The sequence below is a fragment of the Elephantulus edwardii genome, unplaced genomic scaffold (genome assembly GCF_000299155.1).
Source record: "Elephantulus edwardii isolate Elephantulus edwardi_28Jun2011 unplaced genomic scaffold, EleEdw1.0 scaffold00115, whole genome shotgun sequence".
Taxonomy (NCBI): domain Eukaryota; kingdom Metazoa; phylum Chordata; class Mammalia; order Macroscelidea; family Macroscelididae; genus Elephantulus; species Elephantulus edwardii.
Window position 1 is genome coordinate 2079043 of NW_006399865.1, and position 23556 is coordinate 2102598.

The 23556-nt window shown below is 45.3% G+C and overlaps 2 pseudogenes; one reads left to right on the plus strand and one right to left on the minus strand.

Annotated features, from left to right (window-relative positions):
* Window positions 1-7870: 7870 nt before the first annotated feature.
* LOC102848554 lies at window positions 7871-15868 on the minus strand (annotated as a pseudogene).
* Window positions 15869-15914: 46 nt separating this feature from the next.
* The window catches only part of LOC102848968, a 115284-nt pseudogene continuing 107642 nt past the window's right edge, over window positions 15915-23556 (plus strand).

Genomic DNA, 23556 nt, shown 5'->3' on the forward strand with positions numbered 1-23556 from the left:
CCCCTTATCAAAGCCCCAAGAGCTTTTAAGCCAGCTAAGGTTAAAAGGGAACATGAAAAGCTAACACAGAGACTGCAGATAAAAATGTATGTGCACTAGTTAATAATTAAAACAAACCTGTAAAACATAGCCCTCGGATTTCCTTAAACGCCATTGCTTATTCTGTGATATCAGTGGAGTAGTGTTTCTGGACCAGGCTCCTACCAGTAGGTGCTGGCCTCCTAGAGTTCTGGGTATTTGCTGTCTGTCCATCTGCCTGCACCCCTAGTCCCCCCAGTGCCTGTATCCAGAGCAAGGAAAGTCCGCTAACATTTCTGCAGACTTACCACTTCCTTTATTTTTTATTACTGGACTGAAAAAGATGAGGAAGTTAGGGTGAGTGAAGAAAAGCCACCAGAGGAGAATTTGTACCCTTTATAGTGTGTGGTTGGTGAAGTAGCCTGACCTTGACTGCTGTCTCCTGGCCACCACCTAGCCAACAAATATGGCCACTCACTCGCCTCTTGGGAACTGCACTGAAAGTGTGCTGGGCGCGTGGAGCTAGGCCTGGAGTCTCAGAGGGAGCTCTCCTCTGTTTGTCGTTGCCACTTGCACATTGGATGACTGTGGAACCTACCTCACTGTTCTGTTTCCTAATCTGAAAAGTCACGTCCAAAGCCTGATACCACTGCCTCTGAGTGCCTCTCCTCTGAGTGTCTCCTAAAGAGGTAGTACGACAGGGCTGATGGGTCGCCACCCACCCGCAGGACAGGAATTTGTATACATTACATGTGTTTTGTATTTAACTGTCTCCGTTTTCATTTCTAGTATGAGAAAAACCACTACATACAACCTGCCTGGATAAACACTCTTTGAGGTCACTAACTATTGTGAATTGGAGGCTCAAGTGCATGTATGCGTTTTTTGAAGAATTTGCTGATTTCAGGTGAGGACCAAGTGACTGAAGGGGCTTTGCAGCATGATAGGTGGGTGAAGTAAGCACAGCCTGACCAAGGTTAGTGAGGCCACTAAGAAGTGTATAGCCATTTCGGTAAAGGATATGACAAATACAGTTTTGCAACAGTACCAACAACAGCTGCAAATGTACATGTGGTTACACAAAGATGTACGTGGGGTGTGTGTGTGTGTGTGTGTGTATGTTGTTGTTGTTGTTGTTATATGTCATCAAGTGGGAACTGACCCATAGCTGCCCCTCCAGCAGGTTTTCAGAGGCTGTAAATTGCACAGGAGGAGATGGCCCATCTTCCCCTTATGGAGCAGCCGGTGGATTTGAACCATTTGCCTTTGGGTTGGCAGCATAGGTCCTTACTTACATAGCCCCTAGTGCTCCCTATGTGTGTACGGGTATGAATATGTAGACACATACACGTGCACAGGTAAATTCATCTACAAGTGTATGTCCTTACAGGTATGTGTGTACATGCACATAAATCTATATACCTACTAAATCACATAGGAGACAGTGTTACTGAGGCTTCTCAGAAAGAGTCAAACATTGTGAGGCTGGTTTCCTGGGTTTGAAGATTCAGGATTATGGCCTTGTGGGGCAATTCAGTTACCTGGCAGAATAGAGTATATAACGTGTACAACTTACATCCCAGCAGGGTGAGCGGTGTGTGGAGTCTTACAAGTTCCTGCATAGTCATCTAAGACACACCTACTGGTCTCCACTCATCCACGACAAGAGAGAAAGGAAGAAAGCAAAGACCAGGAAGAAAGCAATCCTTGGGGCTAATGGTCATACAGTTAGAGAGAAGTAAACACTGCATGGTGTAAAATGGGGACGGGTGGGAGTCAGGGCTTTCTCCACACTTAATCAATCTGTATGCTGAGCAAATCATTTGAGAAGTTAAACTCTATGAAGAACAATGTGGCATCAGGACTGGAGGAAGATTCATTAACAACTACATTATTACGCAGAGGCCACAACCTTGCTTGCTGAAAGTGAGGAGTACTTGAAATGCTTACTGCACAAGATCAAAGCCTACAGCCTTCAATATGGATGTCATTTCAACATCAAGAAAATCAAAGTCCTCAGCCCTAGACCAATAGGCAGCATCATGATAGATGGAGAAAAAATTGAAGCTGTCAACGATTTCCTCTTACTTGGATCCACAATTAACATCTATGATGCCAGCAGACAAGAAATCCAAAGCTATGTTGCATTTGGGGAAATCTGCTATCAAGGACCTCTTTCAAGTGCCAAAAAGCAAAGATATCTTTACAGTAGGATGTCTTCAAGACCAGGTGCACCTGATCAAAGCCATGATATTTCTCAGTTGCTTCTTATGCATCTGAAAGGGCCGTTAGGGAGAGAACGCCTTTCCCTGCAGTCAGTAGCCTGGATTTGGGCTTGTTGCCTCTGAACCTGTGAGAGAACACACTTGTGTTTTTGAAAGCCATCCGCCCATGGTATCGACATGAGGGCAGTGCCAGGGAACTAAGACAGTAGCCCTGGGAAATGAAGACCCCATCAAGAAAAGGTTTCCTTAAGCAGAACAGGAAGCAATGTCACCGCGAAGAGCAGACTTCTTTATTGTGTAACTGACCTACCTTTTCCCAAATTATTAAAAGCACACCCATGTGCCCTGTATCTCCAAATCTCTGCTAGCAATGAAGACTGTGGAACTGATAAATGAAATTTACCTTTTTTTTCCTTCCAGGGACCCACAGGCCACATTAAAACACTGATGCTGATTGGAAAGCTGAACAGATCACAATCTTCACTTTATCTGGGATCGTTTCCTTTGAGGATGAACCACATAGTCACATTAATATGTTTTTTACCATTACTTTATCGTAAGCATATTGACCATGTTTATACACACTCACTAGGAAATGAAGGGCAAGCATCTTTGGGGCTGTCCCTCCTGCATCACGCTTATAGATTTAGACAATTGTTGTTCTTTTTTTTTTTTTTTTGTTCTTTTTATTTCTTTTTAAAAATCCTCTTTCCTGCTTTGCCTCCACGCCTTTCTCCTTTTCTTAACACTTTAACTCATCCTCTTTCTAGCAATATTCTGATTTTTTTCCCTTCAAAAATGCATCTGGAGGTGAATTAGGACTTCCTCAAGTGCCTGAGTGTATGAACGTATTCCAATATGATATCTATTCAGTAAATCCTTAACGTTCTCGGCTGCTAACCAAATGTTTGGAGGTTTGAATCTATACAGAGGCGCCATCAAAGATTTCTTTTTGGAAAATCAGCCAGTGCAAAGCCTGAGGACTATTGATTTCAGCAGCTAAGTCAATCCTGCTTTACTTCTTTCATATTAAGATCACAGCAGTACCCTGCTGGGAATATACCTCTTTGTTGTGTCTCGTGAAGATACAGCAATACTCCGTTTGCTGAGACTATGTGAGAAATTCATCTGGTCGAGGACTTGGTCCAAAGCACCAGATCATGACTCCCACATGACCACCAAGTCCCCCTCCTCCTGCACCAGCCTTGATTGGCCTCCCCCTCGAGCCACGGTGGCGACCAGCACTGGTGTAAGCATTCTTGTGCTGATGTGGCCCCTGGAGGGACCCAGCAGTCATTCACTACATGCCATCTGTGGAGTCAAGACAGGTTTATGTGAAAACCGAGGGGACCACTTGGTACCTCGAGGCCTTCGGGTCTTCTGAGGGTTGCATTCTTTTTCTTTTGCAGAGCTGGCAAGGGAGAATCCCCTTCTTGGGGTCCCTAAGAAGGCACCATGTGGAGGCCCAAGAGGAAGTCTCACCTTTCTTCATAGCTTCAGCCCCTACTTCTCCAGTCGGCACCAGTCGGGGCTCCTCTCTTCATTGGGACATCTGGAAAGGACAAAGAAAAAAAAGGGTAAAATAGAGCTTACACCATCTCCTTCTTTTTCCTTCCTGTAGAAGACTGGGGATTTTCAACACCTCAGGGTTGAAAGACTGGGAAATCAAGAAAAGAACGAAGAAAATAAGTATTTGACCATCTAAAGATTCTATTTTGGTTTTCTACCTCCCAAACTTGGAGAGAGACAGGGATAGAATAAAATATATAGAAATGTATGGGTAGTGCAAATGGTTAAGCACTCTGTTATTAACCAAAAAGGTTGGTAATTTGAATCCACCCAGAGGCGCCATGGAGGAAGGCCTGGAGGCCTGTTTCTAAAAGATCACAGCCATCGGAAGCCCCTTAGAGCATGGCTCTGCTTTGATGCACATGGAGACAGGATGAACTGGACAGTGTAGGTAGATGTGACATATATTTGACTGTGGATCATGATGAGCTGTGGCAAATACTGAGAAGAATGGGAATGGCAGAACATTTCATTGTGCTCGTGAGAAGCCTATACCTAGGGTCGATTGTGCCCACAGAGCAAGGGAGCACTGCACGGTTTAACGCAAAGAAAAGTGTGCATCAGAGTTTTAGCATTTCTCCATACCTGCTCAATCTGTATGTTGAGCAAATCACTCAGAAAGCCGGGCTTTCTGAAGAGGACTGTGGCATCAACATTGGAGGAAGACTCATCAACAACCTGCATTATGCAGATGGCTCAACTCTGCTTGCTGAATTGAAGAGGACTTAGAACGCTGTAGATCAAGAGCTGCAGCCTTCAATCTGTACACCAAGAAGACAAAAATCCTCACCACTGGACCAATAGGACCATGATAGATGGAGAAAAGATTAAAATTGTCAGCAATACAAAAGCTCAACAGGACTGCAAACAACAAATGCTGAAGAGGTTGTGGAGAGATTGGAACTCTTATTCGCTGCTGCTGGGATTATAAAAGGGTACTGCCACAATGGGTACAGCCACGATGGAAAGCGGTCTGGTGCTTTCTCAAAAAGTTGGAAATAGAAATGCCATTTGACCCAGAAATTCCACTACTGGGAATTTACCCTAAAGAAACCAGAGACACAAAATGATAAATATTGCATAACACCACTGTTATAAAATAGGACTGGCAGGAGGGGTTGAGAAAGGAATGGGGAAACAGTGGATAGAAATGAGCACTGCATTAGATCAGATGACAGGAAGAACTGTCTGAAAGGAATATACGATTAGGCATTATATGTATGACAATAATCTGGACCAAGGTGTGCACTGCAGGCAGGGATGGGGAAGCGGGGAGGGAAAAGGGGAAGAAAATGTGCAACAATAAAAAAAATAAAATAAAACATTTTTTAAAAAGGATTGAAATTGCCAACAATTTCATCTTGTTTGGATCCACACTGGGTACCAGCAGAAAGAGATCAGAAGATGTGTTTGCTTTGCGAATCTACCGTCAAGGACCTCTCCACAATTCCAAGGGGCAATTATATTGCAGAGTAAAGTGCTCCTGATTCAAGCCACAGCATATTTGACCAATTCTTCTGCATCTGAACATTGGACAATGACTAAGAATGACAGGAGAAGGATCGATACCTTTGAGTGGTGGTGCTGGAGCAGAGTAGTGAATAACTGGCAACAAATAAACGAATATGTCTTAGAGAAAGTGCAACCAGGGTGCCGCTTGGAGACAAAGGTGGTGAGACTTTATCCCACATGCTTTGGGCATGTTGTCTGGAGGAGGTGGGCCCTGGAAAAAGACATCATGCTTGGGAAGGTAGAAAGCCAGCAAAGGAGACCCTCACAGAAAGAGACCCTCAATGGACTGACACAGTGACTGTAGCAATGGGCTCAAGTGCATCAGAGAAATGAGGAGGGCGCAGCACAGGGCAGGGTTCAGCTCTGTTCTTCACAGCGTTGCCATGAGTCATACTCAAGTCGGCGGCACCTAACAACGTCTGTCTCCCGGGTTTACGAAGTTTAGCATGAGGATCTTGGGTCCAAAGGACACACTCTGCGCCCCTCCTTTTTTTTAAAGTTGTCGTTAGGCCCCCTCTTTCTGCCTCTGGGATGCCTCACTTGAATCCTAGATGGATGACAAAAGTAACCAATCCCCCCATTAGAGTTGTAGGCCCCTCATTTGCCTGGCCCCACACCCACAAGGGTGCCATCCACCTTATTTGCATTAGTAGCAAGCTCCAGTCACCTTAGTGGACCGCACGCATCTCATTTGCATAGTCCTGTGAGGTCATTCAGCAGCATTTACAAAGATTAGAAGGCCTATATTAACTAATTCACCATCTCAGTATGATTCTATTTATGTTTTTAATGTTGGCCTGTTAATTCCCTTGCTGTAATAGAGCCGAAAGTACTTAAGCAAGCCCTTTTTGGTGGAAGGAAGTGGCTTCTTACTGTCATTAGGCTAAACAGCGATGCAGCGAACGTTTGTGTGGCTAAATGCATGTGGCCAGGGTTAATCACTCCTGTGAGCAAATGCCCGGCAGTGAAATAGCTTGTTCCTAAGGCTTCCAGTGCATGTCACCCAATGGCTCGTCACAACATTTGCTCAACCACCACCAGCAAAGCACGATGACCAAATGTCCCCTCCCTTGCGTATAGCGCTTCCCCGGTCTCTGTGGGCATGTGGTGAGTCTGCGTTTCCTACGATGACAGCTGCAAGGGCGTGGTCTGTCACCGTTTACACTTAATATGACATCTTCCTCCCTCTCGATAGTCATGATTCACAAACCCTCCTGTTGACTGCCACAGCTCTGGGGCTCCCAGGGAAAGCCACCTTCACCTTTGCCATTGGAGTATGTCCTTGACAGAGCTGAAGATTTCCACCTTCAACGCGTTCATTGCTGCAGGAATCCTGTCCTTGTGTGTCAGCGTCTGTGTTGTCGTCATGCTGGCCTGGATGAGCAATAATGGTATCCTCTTCCCGCCTTCCTTTCAGCCAGGTGCTCAGGAGATCAGGAGCACCTTTCCGCTAGGGACCCTCACTGCCCTGGTGCTGTTACTAGGCAGGTTGCTATCTCTCTTACAGACCCCCTCTACTCAGCCCTGAGAGTGCAGAGCCATGAGCTTCCTGGTTTCACTGGCGTTTAAATCCCAGCATTTGACAAAGTGGCCAACCCTCCTGCTATTTTCTGTCAGAATTTGCATCATTCATTGATGGGTTGGTTGAATTAAAGAAACGGCATTTGAAAACGATTCTTGCTCACCTGCCACTTATCCTTTCTGTATGGGGGATTAAATAGTTGTTGGCTAAAATAGTTAATGCTAGAAACCCAGCATGTGGAAATGGGAGTTTCTATGTGCACTAATCTCTCACGTGTTGTTTTTTAAGTATCTACTAAAACCGACTGATCTTATTTCCTAGAGCATGTTAGTAACAGCTCACTTTTACCATCTCGGGGTTTCCAAGATGCATAGAAGTGCACCTGTCACCAACTGCAACTGTGGGCAGATGCTGCCATGTGGGCTAGCACCCCCACTTCCTCCCGCCCTTCGAATTAGTTTCTTTTTCTGGAAAAATGTATAGGAGATGCCATGACCCTACATCCCCACATACTTCAGTGTTCCGCACTAAAAGTATGAATGTTTCCTTACGCTCAGACACATTATGGGGAAACCCTTCCTCGTCGTAGACTCTTGTCATCAGCTCGCCCTGCCTCATGGTTGCCGTCTGTCCAGCAGGAGGGAATGCTGCCCGGCCCTGCACAGTTGGCGGTGTGTCTGTTGGGGCTGCTGGTGGGTTCTTCATTTCCGCTGGTCCTCTCCAAACGCTATATCTAGCACTTGGTCTTTCCTGATGGTGTGTCTCAAATAACCAAGAGGAAGCGTCACTATCCTCACTTCCAAGGGGCATTCTGTCGGCACTTTCTCCAAGACTGGTTTATTCCCCTGACAATTCCCAGTGCATTCAACGTTGTCTGTCCATACTGCAGTCCGAGTATGCAAATTCCAGTCTTTCATTATCCAGCTTTCACGGTCATATGGAGCATGGATAACCAGTACCAATTTAGAAATGTCTCAAAACTACTTCTATAGTTTGCTTTCATGTTTTTAAAAAGATTTTAATTTCATTTTATTGGATGCTGAATCATTTCTTCCCTAGCCATAAGGTTTTGTTTCTTCAGTTTCTTCTGGGAGACCTTTTTCTTCTGGGCAACCTCCTCTTCTGGGTTAGAAACAATCTGTGTGCCTTCTCAGTAAGGCTCATGTCAACACGGCAGGGGGAACTCGTGTACGGGTTAATCTGACCATGAGCTCTGTACGTGCGGCGGTGCATCTTGGGAGCTCTGTTCACCTGGATGCGCTCAGTGACCAGAGAATCAGCATCTAAACCCTTAAGTTCAGCATTACTCTCTGCATTTTTAAGCATATGCAGCAAAACCTCGGCACTTTTTTGGGGCCACTGACTTCTGTTTGGCCTGGGCCCACCTACCACCTCCCCCATTGTCATGTTGGAATGGCACGCACTGCTTTTGCAAAGTGACATCTTTCAGATATGTGGTGGCTTTCCGGATATACATACCCTTGATGGCCTGGCAGTTTCTCGGGTGTTCTTAAACTGGACCTAGAGATTTGAGCCTCTTGATTTGCATGATTTTGTGGACTTTCCAGGTCGAGAGTAGCGAACCCTTTTGGGAGATCACCTGAGGCCTCTCACCGGCAAAGCACACGTTTATTTCTTAAGCCGCCTCCTTGGGCCACCTTCTTGGGCCCTCGAAGCTTCAAGTGTCTGCTTCTGCCCACCTCCTCTCCCTCCACCACTTTTCTGTATCTTTGACTTGATGAAGAAGCCAAGTTCATCATCCTGTAGAAGTGCCCACAACCTGCATCTATCTGCCCAGTGGCCTCCCTGTGGGAACCCTGGTGGAGTAGTGAATTAAACACCGGGGTGCGAAGTGGAAGAAGGGTCGGCACTTAAAAACCCACCCACCATGGGAGCATCACCGGGGCAAGGCGTGGCTGCTTCTGTAAACATGGCAGCCTGGGAGACCCTCCGGGCAGTTCCACCCATCTCATAGACTACTTAGGGTTGGGATGGACTCAACAGCAGTGGGCAGGTGGGTCAACGATGTGTAGAAGTTCTTGATTGGGGATTTTTATCACAGGATTCTTCATTTAGGTCTGCCCAGGAGGGAATTTTCTGCCTTGTAACTAACTGTTAGAGGAGCGCTGGCTCCTAAAGGTTGGCGGTTCCAGCCCACTAGCCACTCTGCAGGAAAAAGATATGGCCTTCTGTGTCCACAAAGACCTCAATCTTGGGAGCCCTGTGGGCAGGCCCATCTGTCCTGCAGGGTTGCTAGGAGCTGGGATGGATGCGAGGGAGGTGGCGAGGTTTTCTTCTCCCGCTAGCATTTCAACTTGATTAAATCCAGGTTCAGCTGTTCGGAGAGAGTTCTTTCGGGGGCAGCCCCAAGTGTTTTCTATGAACTGCATAGTATAAGGAAGCACAGCGAGATCCAGCAACTAGAACGCAGCATCCGTGAGCTTCATGACATCTTCACTTTTCTGGCTACTGAGGTGGAGTCGCAGGGGGAGATAGATGGTCAATAGGATTGAGAAGAACATCCTGAGCTCGGCGGACTACGTGGAGCATGGGCAGGAGCACCTCAAGGTAGCCCTGGACAAGCAGAAGAAGGCCCGGAAGAAAAAAATCTTCATCATTATCTGCGTGTCCCTGACTGTCCCCATCCTGTCGCTCATCACTGGCCTCACCATCGCAATCGGATAGGACATCATCACACAGTCGGCACTGCGAACCTACAGCTTGGCCTTGTCTCCCAGCAGCCAAGGAACAAGACAGAGTCTCCAGCTGGAACTCATCCCTGCACTGGTCGCTGGGCAGAGGAGTCACGTGATTCTTGGGGCGGCCCCCTCCTTGGACCACAAGGCCTGGGGAGGGTGTGCAGCATCCTCTTTGGTTAGGACACAGGATTTTGTAAGAAATTAAAAAGAAAAATATGCGTGGGGGGGAAAAAAGACTGGCACGTGGACTCTCCAAGGCCACTCTCATTCCTCTGGGAAGTTTCCTCATGAACCCTCTCGCCATGGTTTCACCTGTCGATGGTCCTTTTTGAGTCAGGAACCTCACTGAGGCCTGCTCGCAGCTGCTTGTTAAACCAGCGTTTCTGCCAGACTTACCAGCGGGCACACTGGGCCAGAAACAGAGCTTTCTCTCCTCCACAGCTGTTCTCTAGCAAACCCACAGAAAGGTAAGCAAATGCTTCATTCTTTCCCTGTAATGATTAATCTCCAAAGTAAAGAGGAAGGAAGGAGCCTGACTTACTTTTGTCAGTGACTATAATCTATTGTTTTCTTATTTGTTGGTTTTTTTGGGTTGGTGGTTAGGGTTAGGGTTAGGGTTGTTGTTGTTTTTTTTAGTAGCCGCTCTTAAGTATGAACTAATGGGATTTCCTCCATGTTTTCATTATGGGAATTTCCATAGATATTCCAAAGCAGAGAGACCACTATATGAACTTTCCTGTTTATCGGAATCCTTGGGAAGTGTGAGTAATGGTCCACTGCTAACTAAAGGTTGGAAATTCAAAAGAAAACCTGACAACCTATTACTTTCAAAATCTCAGCTCCTGAAGGCCAGGGGAGGCAGCTCTGACCTCACACACGGGTCTCCATGGCTGGGACTCAACTGCATAGCAGGTCTTTGGAACACTTAACTTCAATGGAACTCATTTTCCATTTTCCACAAGTATCAATAGGTGCCAGTCTTGTCTCATCTTTGCCTTAACTCCTCCTCTCCCAACTGGACTATTCTGAAATGAGTTCCTGGCAACATGATCATTTTATCTAGAAATTCTTCAATATCTATTGCTGAAAGAGGACTCCTTACGTTAATGACATGGCCATTGTTACTCTAAAAAGACTTCATTTAAAAACTCATTAATATACAGTAATTCTGATCAATGTTCAAATTCCCTTCATTCTCTCATCAAGGTGGTGGGGTTTGTTTAAGATTTTGGGTTGTTTTGGGTTGGTCTTTTTTAAAAAAACAAACAAACAAAAAACCCACTACCAATGCCTGGTGAGTTTCTACTTGCTAAATGCTTTCATCCAATCACATTTATTATTACTCCTGATGATCATATGGTCCCATTTATAGCAATGGAACATTTAGATACATGTCTTTGTCACGTCCTTACTTGTCTGTTTTTTAAATTAAAAACATTCATCAATCAATACAACTTATTGTCATAATTATATTTACTAATGAGCAAAATGGTAGATGATCTATCAGCAATGTAATTTAACAGTCACATCTATAGACTAAGGAGAGAGAGATGTTGAAACCAAAGCACATTGTCTTTTCTATAGTTTCTCTATGCCTCTTCTACCTCTGGCCCTAACTTCATGGAAATATGCACACACACACACACACACACACACACACACACACACGTTTACACAGGCTCACAATTTTCTTACTGCTTACTCAGGCACCTCATTTAAAAAATAAAAAGTCTGTGTAAAAAACTCTCCCTTTATAGAAAATGAAAAAATATTTCTATAAGTTTTAGTGTAGGAATTTGGGTCATATTTTAAGGTTCTCCCCCTTCTCTTCAGTTTCTTTTAAAAAAAAAAACGCATTAACTTCACTAGTTTAAAAAGTCTGAATGTTCTAGTGCCATTTTCAGAGTCTCTTCTGACATCTGTTTTGGTCATTTTCCTCTGTCTTTGTAATGATCTTTTGCTTTCTTCCTGAATGAAGTCCTTGATGTAATCCTACTGCTCATCTGGCCTTCATCTGGCCTTCAGTCACTAGTGTTCAACACATCAAACCTATTCTTGAGCTAGTTTCTAAATTCAGGTGGGATATACTCAAAGTTGTATTTTGGTTCTCGTGATTTGTTTTCATTTTCTTTTGAACTTGCACCTGAGTCACTGATGGTCTCTGCTCCACAGTCACACATGGCCTCATTTTGACTGCTGATATTGAGCTTCTATATTGAGATAGAGTCAATCTGGTTACTGTGTAGTCTATCAGCTGTAGTCTATCAGGTTATGTGTATGGTTGACACTTTATACCAAAATCTCTGTGACATCAGCGATGGTATCCCAGGTGCCATGGCCTCTTCTAAATCCAGCTTAAACTTCTGACAGTTCTCTGTTGACAGTCTAGCCATTTTTAAAAGTGAGATTTTGCTTAGGTGTGATATTAATGATACTGCTTGATAATTTCCATATTCTGTTTGATCACTTTTTTGGGGAATGGGAATAAATATGGGTCTTTTCCAGTTAGTTGCCCAAGTAGCTGTCTTCTAGATTTCTTAGCATGGAATGGTGACCACGTCCAAGGCTGTATCTTTTTGTTGGAAAGCAGAGAATACCAGAAAGATGTCTGAGTTTTACTGGCTATGCATAGGTATTCAGCTGTGTCAGTCACAACTGTGCTCATGTGAAAACTATACCTAGGCTAAGAGGCTATTGTCCAAACGGAGCAAGGGAACACCACATGGTTTAAAATCAAGAAGTGTGTGTATCAGGGCTGTATTCATTCTCAATACCTTTTAAATTTGTATGCTGAACAAATCATCTTAGAAGTTGGACTTTGTAAAGGAAAATGTGGTGTCAGAATCAGAGGAAGATTGATCAACAATCTGTGCTAAGTAGGTGACACACATGTGCTTGCTGAAAGTGAGGACATCTTTAAGTCCTTGCTGCAGAATAGAAAAATCTACAGCCTTTAATATTGATTAAATCTCAACATAAAAAACCCCAAAACAACACAAAAATACTCATTACTGGGCCAATAGGAAACATCATGATAGACTGAAAAAAGTTTGAAAGGGTCAGTGATTTCATCTGGCGTAGATTGATAACACCATTGGAACCAGCAGTCAAGAAATCAAAAGATGAGTTGCACTGGGAAAATCTGCTATCAGCTCCTCAATTCCCAGTGTCTCAGTTCAAGTTCTCATAAGAAAGGATTTGAGTGGTTCCTCTTGAGTCAAAATCTATTCCCAGGAAAATAATCTGTAGCTATAAGAGTGGCAGGGCCACAATACACAGTAGACACTCAATAGACATTGCCTGTATGAATAAATAAATGTATGGCTACGAAATACGGTGTGATTATTCACTCACTGACTGAGGGGATCTACTGGATTCCGAGGCATGGTCACCCTCCATCAGGTTCTCAAAGCTGGAGATCTTAACAGGAGATTTCCCATCGGTCTTCAGGGCTGCTTGTGATTTGAACCATACCTGGCCATCTGATTAGCAGTTTAACATGCTTCAGGCCACGCCACCAGAGCTCCTGACATAATAATATATAATGCAGGAATTTTAAGGAAAATGGTGGCCATCAGAAGCAACATGAACATTCGAAGAACAGCTTCATTAACTAGATGTCTACTTTTTTTCTTAGAGAGGGACAAAAGAAACCAAAACATTCAGTCTGTGGAATTCTTTGTTGCCAACTCATTTTCATACCAAATTCCTTTCCTCTCTAATTGCTTTCCCGCTCTCCCCACCTCCCAAGCATTTTCTAAATCTTCACCTTTGAAAATATAGGCAGCCAAGAACATATTTATGGTTCCTTGGAATATAAGAAGGGAAGTGCAGGAGTCCTTAACACTCCTGGCAAGTGGGCAGTCTTTTTTCCATAAAGATGTGTGGAAAGCCTATTGTGGAAGGGTCACTATAAGTCAGCACCAACTGGACAGCAGGAGGTAATGCCCTGAATAAGGGTCTTGGTGACATTGTTGGTAAAAAGCATTCAGTTGTTAACCAAAAAGGTTGGCACTTCGAACCCACCAGCTCATCTGCTGGAGAAATAGGCAGCAGACTCTTTGCTTAAAGAGTTCCAGCCTTGGAAACTCTATGGGCAGTCTGTCTCCATGGTCACGATTAGAATGGATTCGATGGTATAAATGGAATGCCCTGTATGAAATACTTCTTGCTTAAAATACTTAGTTTTCCTTAGCCAACAATACTTACCAATGCAGCAAAGATGCCCTCCACATTGCACAATACACTTTGGATGTTCACTTGGGTTTTGTCAAAGCTATCTCAAAGCCAGCCATCCTCCTGCTTCCCAGCAAGGCCAAAGTCTCTGTGAAGCTGAGATTCTCCCAACCCAAGTGTGCACCAGAATCCCCTAGAAAGTTTGTTAAAAATACAGTGACAGAATATTCTTAACTTGTATGCCTGGGGAAAGGTTGACCTGTCAAATGTTTTGAGACAGAGAAACAGGTAGGTAGGTAGATGATAGATAGACTGATTGATTGATAGACTGATTGATTGATAGACCGATTGATTGATTGATTGATAGACTGATAAATTGATTGATAGACTGATTGATAGATAGATTGATTTATGGATCTGTTTCACAGTGTCCCAGATACCAGCAAGTCTGAGGTGAGACTGAGAATAGGCATTTCTACCAAATCTTCAGTGAAGGTTAATGCTGTTGGTCTAGGGACTACACGTACGGACCAACGCTATAAAGCATCTCCAACTTGAATCTTCCCACTTCTACATAAAGCCTACTCATTCAGAATATGTAGCTGAATTATCACTTATTTTTGAACATTAACCATGGACTTTGAGCACGTTGGAGACCATGAATGAGGACGGCGCAAGATAGGGCACATTTCCTATCTCTTGTTAACGCTACAGTTAAGATATTAAGGTGTCATTCTTTTTGTTTCCTGATGTCCTAACAGTGCTTAGTTGTTTCAGTATCCTCTTTTTTTTGCCTCCCACATTAATGACAATATGAGTCTTTCCAGGCACAGGATAAAAGACTTCGTAGGGGGTGGGGTGAGAGAAATGGAAAGAATTTGTTCTTAAAGACAATGTATTCAAATTTTGTAAATAAACTAGTAGAAATTTTTTTAAAGGTAAAAACAAAATAAAAATTTAAAAAATCTCTGGAGATCAATAAAAGCAAACAAAAACATAGTGAAAAAATTAAAATAAAAGCTGTGCATATGAAAATGTAAAAACGAAAAGACTTTGTAGAGTACAATGCTTGATCTTGAAGTGGAGAAACGAAGTATAAATTCAGTTGGCATTTAATGAAGAGGAGCAGGTGAAAAGGAAATAAATCTGTAACGGAGAAAACAAAGGAGAGAGATAAGGCCAAGTTCTGTAAGACAACCCAAAAGAATTCGGTGTTTGCAACAGTGCTAAGAAAGGAAGTCTGGTATTCATATTTCATTTCCAAGCAATGTCTACTGTCCTACTTTCCCAGGGCGACCATAACAAAGTCTCCGTAAATGTGATCAAAGAGCTGAAATTTCTCTGCTCACAGTTCTGGAGGCCAGAATCCCGATTCAGTGTGGACGCTGTGCTGTCTGTCGGCATTAGATGAGGATGCTCCGTTGTTTGTTAGGGGTTCGGGGAGCCGCAGGCATTTCTCGACAGTCTTTGCCATCCAGCTGGGTCTGCATGGGACCTTTCTGCTGTGCGCTGCATGTCTGTTCTCCCCTTTTAGGAAACGCCTCTTGGAGGGAATTAGTACTGGTACCAGCCCTGCACTGGTGTTATTGAAGTGATAATATCTTCAAAGAAAGGCCCTATTTCCCCAAGCAAGACTGCATTCAGAGGTGTAGGGATTAGCACTTCAAGCCATCTTTCTGGGGGACACAGTACACATTATCTACTTTATCTAAAGGCACTTTTCTTGGAACATGCTGTTTGGGAGAAAATGAAGCAGAGTTTTCAGCCAAGCCGTGGTAATAAAGCTGTGACATGATCAAAAGGAGGCCTCCACTCAACAGCAAGAAGGCCCCAGCCCAGCCGCAGAACAGGGAGCTGCCGTATCCCCCCCTGGGCGCATAGGGTGGGAATTTCTTCACCGTGACATGAGCAATGTAGGACACAGGCACTAATGTGGTGAGGCCAGCAAGGAAAAACAGGGCTCCCCCAGTGATGTTCAGGCTTCGCTCAAAAAAACTCCCCAAGTGGCCCTGGTACCTCAGACAAGTCAGCCCAGGGAGGGTCGCCAGAAATCCCAGGGTCCCAGCAGCCCCGGCGAAGCACATAAGGACCCGGGCCATCCGGATGTCGGCAGAGAGTTCCAGGAGGGTGGTGTAGGCCTTGCACATGATGTCACCAGCCTCTTGGGTCACACATGCTTCCCACAGGCCCAGCATGAACGTCTCACGCTCCAGGAAATCAGAGGAGAATGTCAACCACTTAGGAAGAAAGAGAGTCACCAAGGAACACACGTGGCCAGTCACCGCCATCAGGAGCCCCGTGTATTTGAAGAAGCAGAGCCTTCTGGTTCTCATTTTGCTGCCCAGTCGCGGGTGACTCTGAAGAATTGTGTCTCTCGGGAGTGTCAGGGCTGCCTTGTCAGAGGGAAATAAAGACTTTGCCTTGAGCCAACCCCTCTGAAGGCTGAGTCCGCACCCTCCTTGCCCAATCAGATGGCAGATGCTTATTAAACAAGGGCCTTGGGAACTGGGTTGCTGCTGTTCACCCGTAATTCATGCAGGCACATGCATACTATGAAAATAGATGGGAGCCTGTAGTCACAGCAGGGCCAGGCGGGCGTCCCCGCAGGCTTGGGCAGGTCCGTAGGCAAGGGGAAGACTGACTGTTTGTACAATTTACGCTTGAGAGGTAAACATGTAGAAGGTAGCATTCTTAGGCACTAGAGTCATCTGCTAAGTGTTTTAAAAATGGCTGGCTGGTTCTTCTTCATTCCTCTGGGAGCTCTGTCAGATTGCCTCTTGTGAGGTTTGCTGTCTGGTTCCATCAGCCTTAACCCTATCTTCACAAGAAGCCTCCCTTTACCCCAGCCTTTCATGAAAACCAGGATCTCCATGTGTGAAGAGAGAGACAATCTCTTTCCCCAGCTCTGAGACAGACTCATCACATCAGCGCCAAAGGACAAGCTTCCTGTTGAGTCTTGAATAATGTCAGGATCCCTCCACTTACTACTGATGGTTCTTCCTGAAACTGTTCCCCCTCCTTTCCTCCATACAAGCCTCCTGAACTTCCAAACTTCGCTCCTCAAAGCCTCTCTCAAGAGAAACCTTCTCCAATGCCCTCGTGTGGGAATGCTTCAAAAGCAGAGCAAATTCCCTCTTCACAAGCAATGGCAGTGGTAATGGCAGGATAAGCAAGTTGTTGGTGCCTCTCTACCCGCACACACCTTCTCACATCCCCTTTGCATTGTCAAAGGTCTGTCCCAGATACCTCTCACATCTCCCACACTACCCTGAAATCATATACAGAAGAGTCCTGGTGCAAGTAGTTTGCCATCAGCTGCTAACCTAAAAGGTTGGCGGTTCAAACCTAGCCAGCAGCTCCATAAAGCTTACAGCCCAGAAAACCCTGAGGAGCTTTAAAGCAGACCCGTGCCTGCTTTCAGACATGGGGTCGCCATAAATTGCAATCAAGTTGACAGCAATGGGTTTGGGGTTTTCCTTTTTGACCTAGCTGGCACTTCCACCACCACTTGAGAATCAGAGTAGTAGATTCCAAAGGATTGATTGTGCATTGATTGACTCATAACTCACTGAAAAGTCCAAGAAGACCCACAAGCAGGAGAGAATAAAATAGATGAATGAGAACTTCTAAGACTCAAATTCCTATGCACATGAAAAACCTTCTCCAAGGGTAAGAAGGAAACCCACAGACTGGGAAAAATTTTTTTATAATGACAAATCTGATAAGGGACTTATATCTAAAAGGTACAGAATACTATAAATTGGCAGCACCATGGTAGTTGGAGAAGAAATTGAGATAGTTAACAATTTCTGCTTACTCGGCTCCACAAGCAACACTTTTGGCACTAGTAGTCAGGAAATCAAAAGATGTATTGCACTGGTAAAATCTGCAGTCAGGGACCTCTCCAGAGTACTGAAGAGCAACTATGTCAGTCTAGAGACTAAGGTGCGCCTTATCCAGGCCATGGTCTTCATAATTACTTGCTATGCATCAGAGAGCTGGAAAATGACTAAGGATGATAGAAGAACAATCAATGCCTTAGAGTTGTGGTTCTGGAAGAGTCTTGAACATATCATGGACCACCAAGAAAACAAATAGGTCTGTCTTGGAAAGGGTCAAGTTTCTCCTTAGAAGCTAGGATTTTGAAGCTCCATCTCATATACTTTTGTTACATGGCCAGGAGAAACTGGTCCTGGGAGAAGGTGGAGGGACAGACAGCACAGAAGAGGAAGCCCCCCAGATGAGATGGATTGATACAGTAACTGGAGCAATGGGGTAGGTGTGTCAGTCAGTGAGACTGGCTCAGGACAGGGCAGGCTTCAGAACTGCTGAACACAGGGTTGCTAATGAGTCTCAGGTGACTCAACAGATCAAAATAACAACATAAATACCATATGACCTTGCACTTACACTACTGAGAAAATATACTCAAGAAACCAGAGCCACGACTCAGATGTATGCACTCCCATGTTTAGTGCTGTATTATTCACAATAGCAAAGAGATGGAAGCAACCCAAGTGCCCATCAAAAAAACGAATGGATAGAAAAATTATGGTATATTCACATATGGAATATTACACACCATTGAAAGACAATGAGCTCATAAAACATTGCACAACATGGGAGAGCCTTTAGAACAGTATGCTAAGTGAACTATCTCAGTCACAAAAGGACAAATATTGCATAACGCCACTCTTATAAAATAAGACAGACATGGGATAGGGATGGGGAGGGAATGGAGAAAGAGTGGAGAGATAATGAACACAGCATTAGAACACACGAGGGGAAGAATAGTTCAGAAAAAAATATATGATCATGCATTTTATGTATGCGAACAATCTGGAACAAAGGGTGCGTTGAAGGGTGGGCTGAGGGAGGAGGAGAGAAGAGGGGGAGAAAATGTGCAACAATGAATTAAATAAAAGGAGGGGAAAGTCCAAGAAGGTCGACTGTGACCCACATTCCACTAGAGGGGAAAAAATTGACAAGCTGTAAGGACTCACAATCTTCTAAGAGTCTCACCCAGGGACACAAGTAGAGTAGTTCTCAGGGACCCTGGAGATCATCCTCCAGTCCTCCTTGCCCACTGACCTTGACTCCTTTAGAGGACAATCCACCATCTAACTCCTGTGATGGCCACTCTGCTTGAGAGGACAATTCCATGGGGATCAGGCAAGATCACCTTGACCCACAGTTGCCTCACCCATCACTCAGGATCAAGGAGACTTCCGCTTTCTTAAATTTTTACACTTAGACACACACCCCACACACACGTGTACTGACATCCTCTTTTTCTCTGAAGGAAAACAGAAAGGAAAAAAAGACTGAGACTTGAGCTTCTGGGAGAAGGTAGCATGAGGCAGGTGTGATTACTGCACCCCCAGTCTCCATTCCTAGCTCACAGATATGATCTGGAGGGTGGACACCCACAAAGGGACATCGGTATGACTGTAGCTGTGGTTTGTGGAGGATGCCTCAATCTTTCACCCCAACACAAAGGAATCCCAATGGGTTTCAAGAAGGGATCGTAACTGACTGTTGTTTGGTGCCATTGAGCCTCTGTTCTGTGCTCCAGCCTCTGCTGTCACTGTGTCTGTCCATCCTGTTAGGGCCACAAGATGGTACCTTTGCTACCTTGATGGGCTTTTCCAAGGACTAGTCCCTCCTGACAACATGCCCAAGTACGAAATGAAGTCTCGCCAGGCTTTCCTCTAAGGAACATCCGGGGTGCATTTCCTCCAAGACAGGTTTGATCTTTTGGCAGAACATGAGATGTTCAATGCACAGTTCAGATCCTTTTTTTGGTCTACCGTTTCTTCATGTCTGACTCTCAGGTGCACACAAAACAATTACAGTTATCATGTAGTCAAAATCCATTCTATTGGGGTGACTTTCTAGATTTAAATTCCCCTTCTTGAACATGTGCTTTGGTTTTTGGTTTTGTTTTGTTGTTTTTGTTTTTGTTGTTGTTTGCTTTTATTGTGTTAAGATAAACACAACATGAAATTTTCCGTGTTACCATTTTCGAGTGTCCTACCTGGTGGCCCATTTTCCACTGCACACAACAGCCACAACTATTTGCTTCCAGAACTTTGACATCAGCTTGAACAATCTGCTTTGGAAGCAGCAGCTCCCCCTTCCCCTCGTCCCTGGGTTTCTGCTAACCTCTAATCTGCTTTTCTTTTGGTGCATTTGTGTCTCTTAAATAGTTCCTATCGGCGAGACGACACAGCACTCATGTCTCTGTGTCAGGCAGATGAGGATTTTCATCGATGTTGATATGTGATGCTTGGCTCCCTTTCTTGTATGGGACACCTCTCAAGGAGCCCAGTATCTGAGCCAATTCCAGGGCTCCGCACACACACCCGATGTTTGTCTCCTAATGAACTCATTTCCCACAGGAGAAAACTGGGTCATCACAGCATTGAGATCACATTATTCGTGACAGTAGCTTCCCAGAGCTGGTATCCCCACATTGCTAGTGGGTGAACTTGACCTCCCACTCAGGAGCGGGGGAGACTGCTGGCACCTCTGTGTCCCCTGTGCCATGGATTCTATGGGAAGTAAGGTTTGTGAGCTCACCCCAACGTGAGTCCAAAGCCCTGAAGATGAGGGCCCGGGGTTCTCCTGTCCTGACAGCAGCCTGGGGCAAATCCAGGCTGAAGCAGGCACTACTCCGTACTGACAACCCCACCAGGATTTCTCGTCTGGCTGCTTTAACTGCCCTGGAGCATTCTGGCTCTTCTCGAAGCTCTTCTTGTTGGCTGCCTTGCAAACATCTTGTTTGGCAAGATGAGATCAAGGTCAAGTCCTCCTCTATGGTGGTCCACTCTGTTTCCCCAGCATGACCCAGAATGACACAGGCACTGTAATTATTACTTGCAGGGTTTGGAGCGATACTGAGTCGGCTTCTCAGGGACACGCAGTATGCTCCAGCAGTCAATGCCTTCTCAGTCCCTTGCCAGGTTCTTCTTCTCTGGTCTGACTTGGTCCCAAAGGTACTTTCCGTGTGTGATGTTGTCATGACACGGCCACCCACATGGTATCAGACAGACATGATTCTGCAGCTGTGAGATACCTCGCCAGGGCCTTCATCGCCCGTTGGGAACTAAAAAACACAGGACTTGGAGAAATGGCAATGCTCCTGGTAAGACTCAAACACTGAGATTCACACTCCAAAGGTGGCGGTGGTTGGGAGACTTAGTCACAACCTGCAATTCTCTGGGTCCAATTCTCTAAGCAATTGTACTTCTATTATACTAGGTTATTTTCGTTTGGGTTTTTTTTGGGGGGGGGCGAATTAGGATCTACTAATAATTAGAATCATTAACTGTCTCCTCAAAAACTATTAAGATGATTGAAAGAAGGATTGTTAAATACGACTCAGTCATTCAAATACTTTGAATGGTTCCCAGTTTTAAAAGCATCTCAGTCCTTCACTCATCACTCCATCAACAACAACTGGCAGTTGTTCATTTGTTCTGATGGGCCAGGTATTGGTGGAGGCGCTGGGAAGACAAATATGATAAAGATGGCGGTCGGGGCCTGCCAAGGAGGGCGCTGCTTGGACAATGGTCAGGGAGGGAGGCTTCTTTAACAGTGTCATGGCACATCAGGATAGGATTAGGATTCTGGAAAGATCCACCTGGCAGCAGTTGAAGTGGTGAAGGCTGGGGATGGGTGCATGGTGGTCTTGGTGAAAATGGCTCCAGTGGCATGTAGTGTAGGCAGCCCATACGGCCAGTGTTGTTGTTGTTGTTGTTATGTGCCGTCGAGTCGGTTTGCGACTCATAGCGACCCTATGTACAACAGCCCTAAACTGTGCTCTATCCTGCGCCAACTGCACTGCCTCTGACACAACCCACCCCGATTACCCCAGTCACCGAATCAATCCACCTCATAGAGGGTCTTCCCCTCCTGCACTGTCCCTCCACCCTCCCAAGCATGATGTCCCTCTCCAAGGACCCGTCTCAAGAACATGGCTGGCTAGTTCCTTGGTGAGTGAGAGGGTCATTGAAAAAGAGGGAGACCCTCACTGAGGTGGGTCGACTTCAGTGGCTACAGCGATGGCTCAAGGGCCACGACATGGGCGAGTGCAGCACAGGAGCAGGCAGGGCTTAGTGCACTTACAGGCTTGCTGACTGGAACCAAGCCCATTGCACCGAACAGTAGCTCCTGGCCTCATCCTGTGCTCTCTGGAGCTGTTGGAACAGGCCCATTGGCGTGATTCAGTGCCATCCCTCACTGACACCTGATGGCAGTGGCTGTCAGCCAGGGACAGCTGGTGACATCTGAAGACATTTTTGTTGTCACAACTAGGGTGATGGGACTACTGGCATTAAGTGGGTGAAGGTCAGGGATGCACAGAACAGATGCCTCGCACGAGCTGGCTCACATGGCCACAGAGCTGCTGACTGCTTGCTGAGGACGGGAGGATGACGGGAAAGAAGCAAAACACGACAAGTTATAAAGGGCCACCTGGTAGGGAAACAGAGTTAGCCAGAGGACACAGGATGGCCTAGCCTGAGTCCAAGCCCAGAAAGGGAGGAAGTGCAAATGACAGAGCAGAAGACAGGGCTCGAGAGATCGCCCATCTTTCCTCTACGGAGAGCATTGTGGGTTCCAAGTGTCAGGGAGGCACTGCCTTTGGGTTGGCAGTGCCAGTACCTACAGACTGTGTAACCAGAGTGCCCTCCTTTTCTAGATAGATAGTGGGGTGGCCAAGTGCGTGGATGCATAGAGAAGGCATTGGAGTGAAACATTCACAGCAGCACCTAGAAGATCATTGTCATGGGTTTGCTATACAATTTGTTCCTAATGAAATGCTGTGGAAGATGTAGAGCACAGAAGAATGGAAACTAAAATACTGTGAACATCAGAATATGGTGTCTGTAGTGGGGTTCCAACTTTAAAAAGGTGACTCGACAGAAGGTTGGATGGAAATGGTGTAAAATATTAAAGATGGGGAAATCAAGTTGTTCTTGTTATTGCTGTTAGGTGCCATCGAGTTGCCTACAATTCCATTCTAGAAACAATTCTGTAAACAACAGATCTGAACCCCGCTCTATCCTGTGCAGTCCTCATCGCCTCTAAACACTTGGGCCTCTTGTCAGTCACTATGTCAATGTGTCTCATTGCAGGCCTTCCTCTTTCATGGACCTCCTCTTTTTCCAAGGACTCACTCCCAAGAACATGTACGTGAGTTGGTTTTACCATCCTCTCCTCTAAGAAGCACCCTGGTGGCACTTCCTCAAGACAGACCCGTTTGTTCTGTTGGGATATTCAGTACTCTTCTCCAACACCACAATTTGAAGGCACTGATTCTTCTGTCCTCATTAAGCGATTGTCCAACTTGAAGATGCATAGCAAGTAATTAAAAAGACTGTACCCTGGATCAGGCATACCTTAGTATTCAATCTGACATCATTGCTCTTGAGTATTTTGGAGAGGTCTCCAACAGCAGACTTGCCCAGTGCCGTACATCTCCTGATCTGACTACGGGTACCAAGGCTGTTGATTGTTGATCCAAGCAGGATGAAATTGACAGCTTCGATCCTTTTCCTGTCCATCATGATGTTGCCTAATGGCCCAGTGGTGAGGACCTTTGTTTTCTTGATGTTGAGATGTGATCTATATTGAAAGCTGCAGTCCTTGATCCTCTGCAGCAAGCACCTCAAGTCCTCCTTGCTTTCAGTAAGCAAGGTTGTGTCATCTGCATAATGTAGGCTGTTGATGAATCTTCCTCTGAACCTGATGCCTCATTCTTCTTCACAGAGTCCAGCTCGATGAATAATTTGCTCAGCATACAGATTGAGTAGGTATGGAGAGAGGAGAC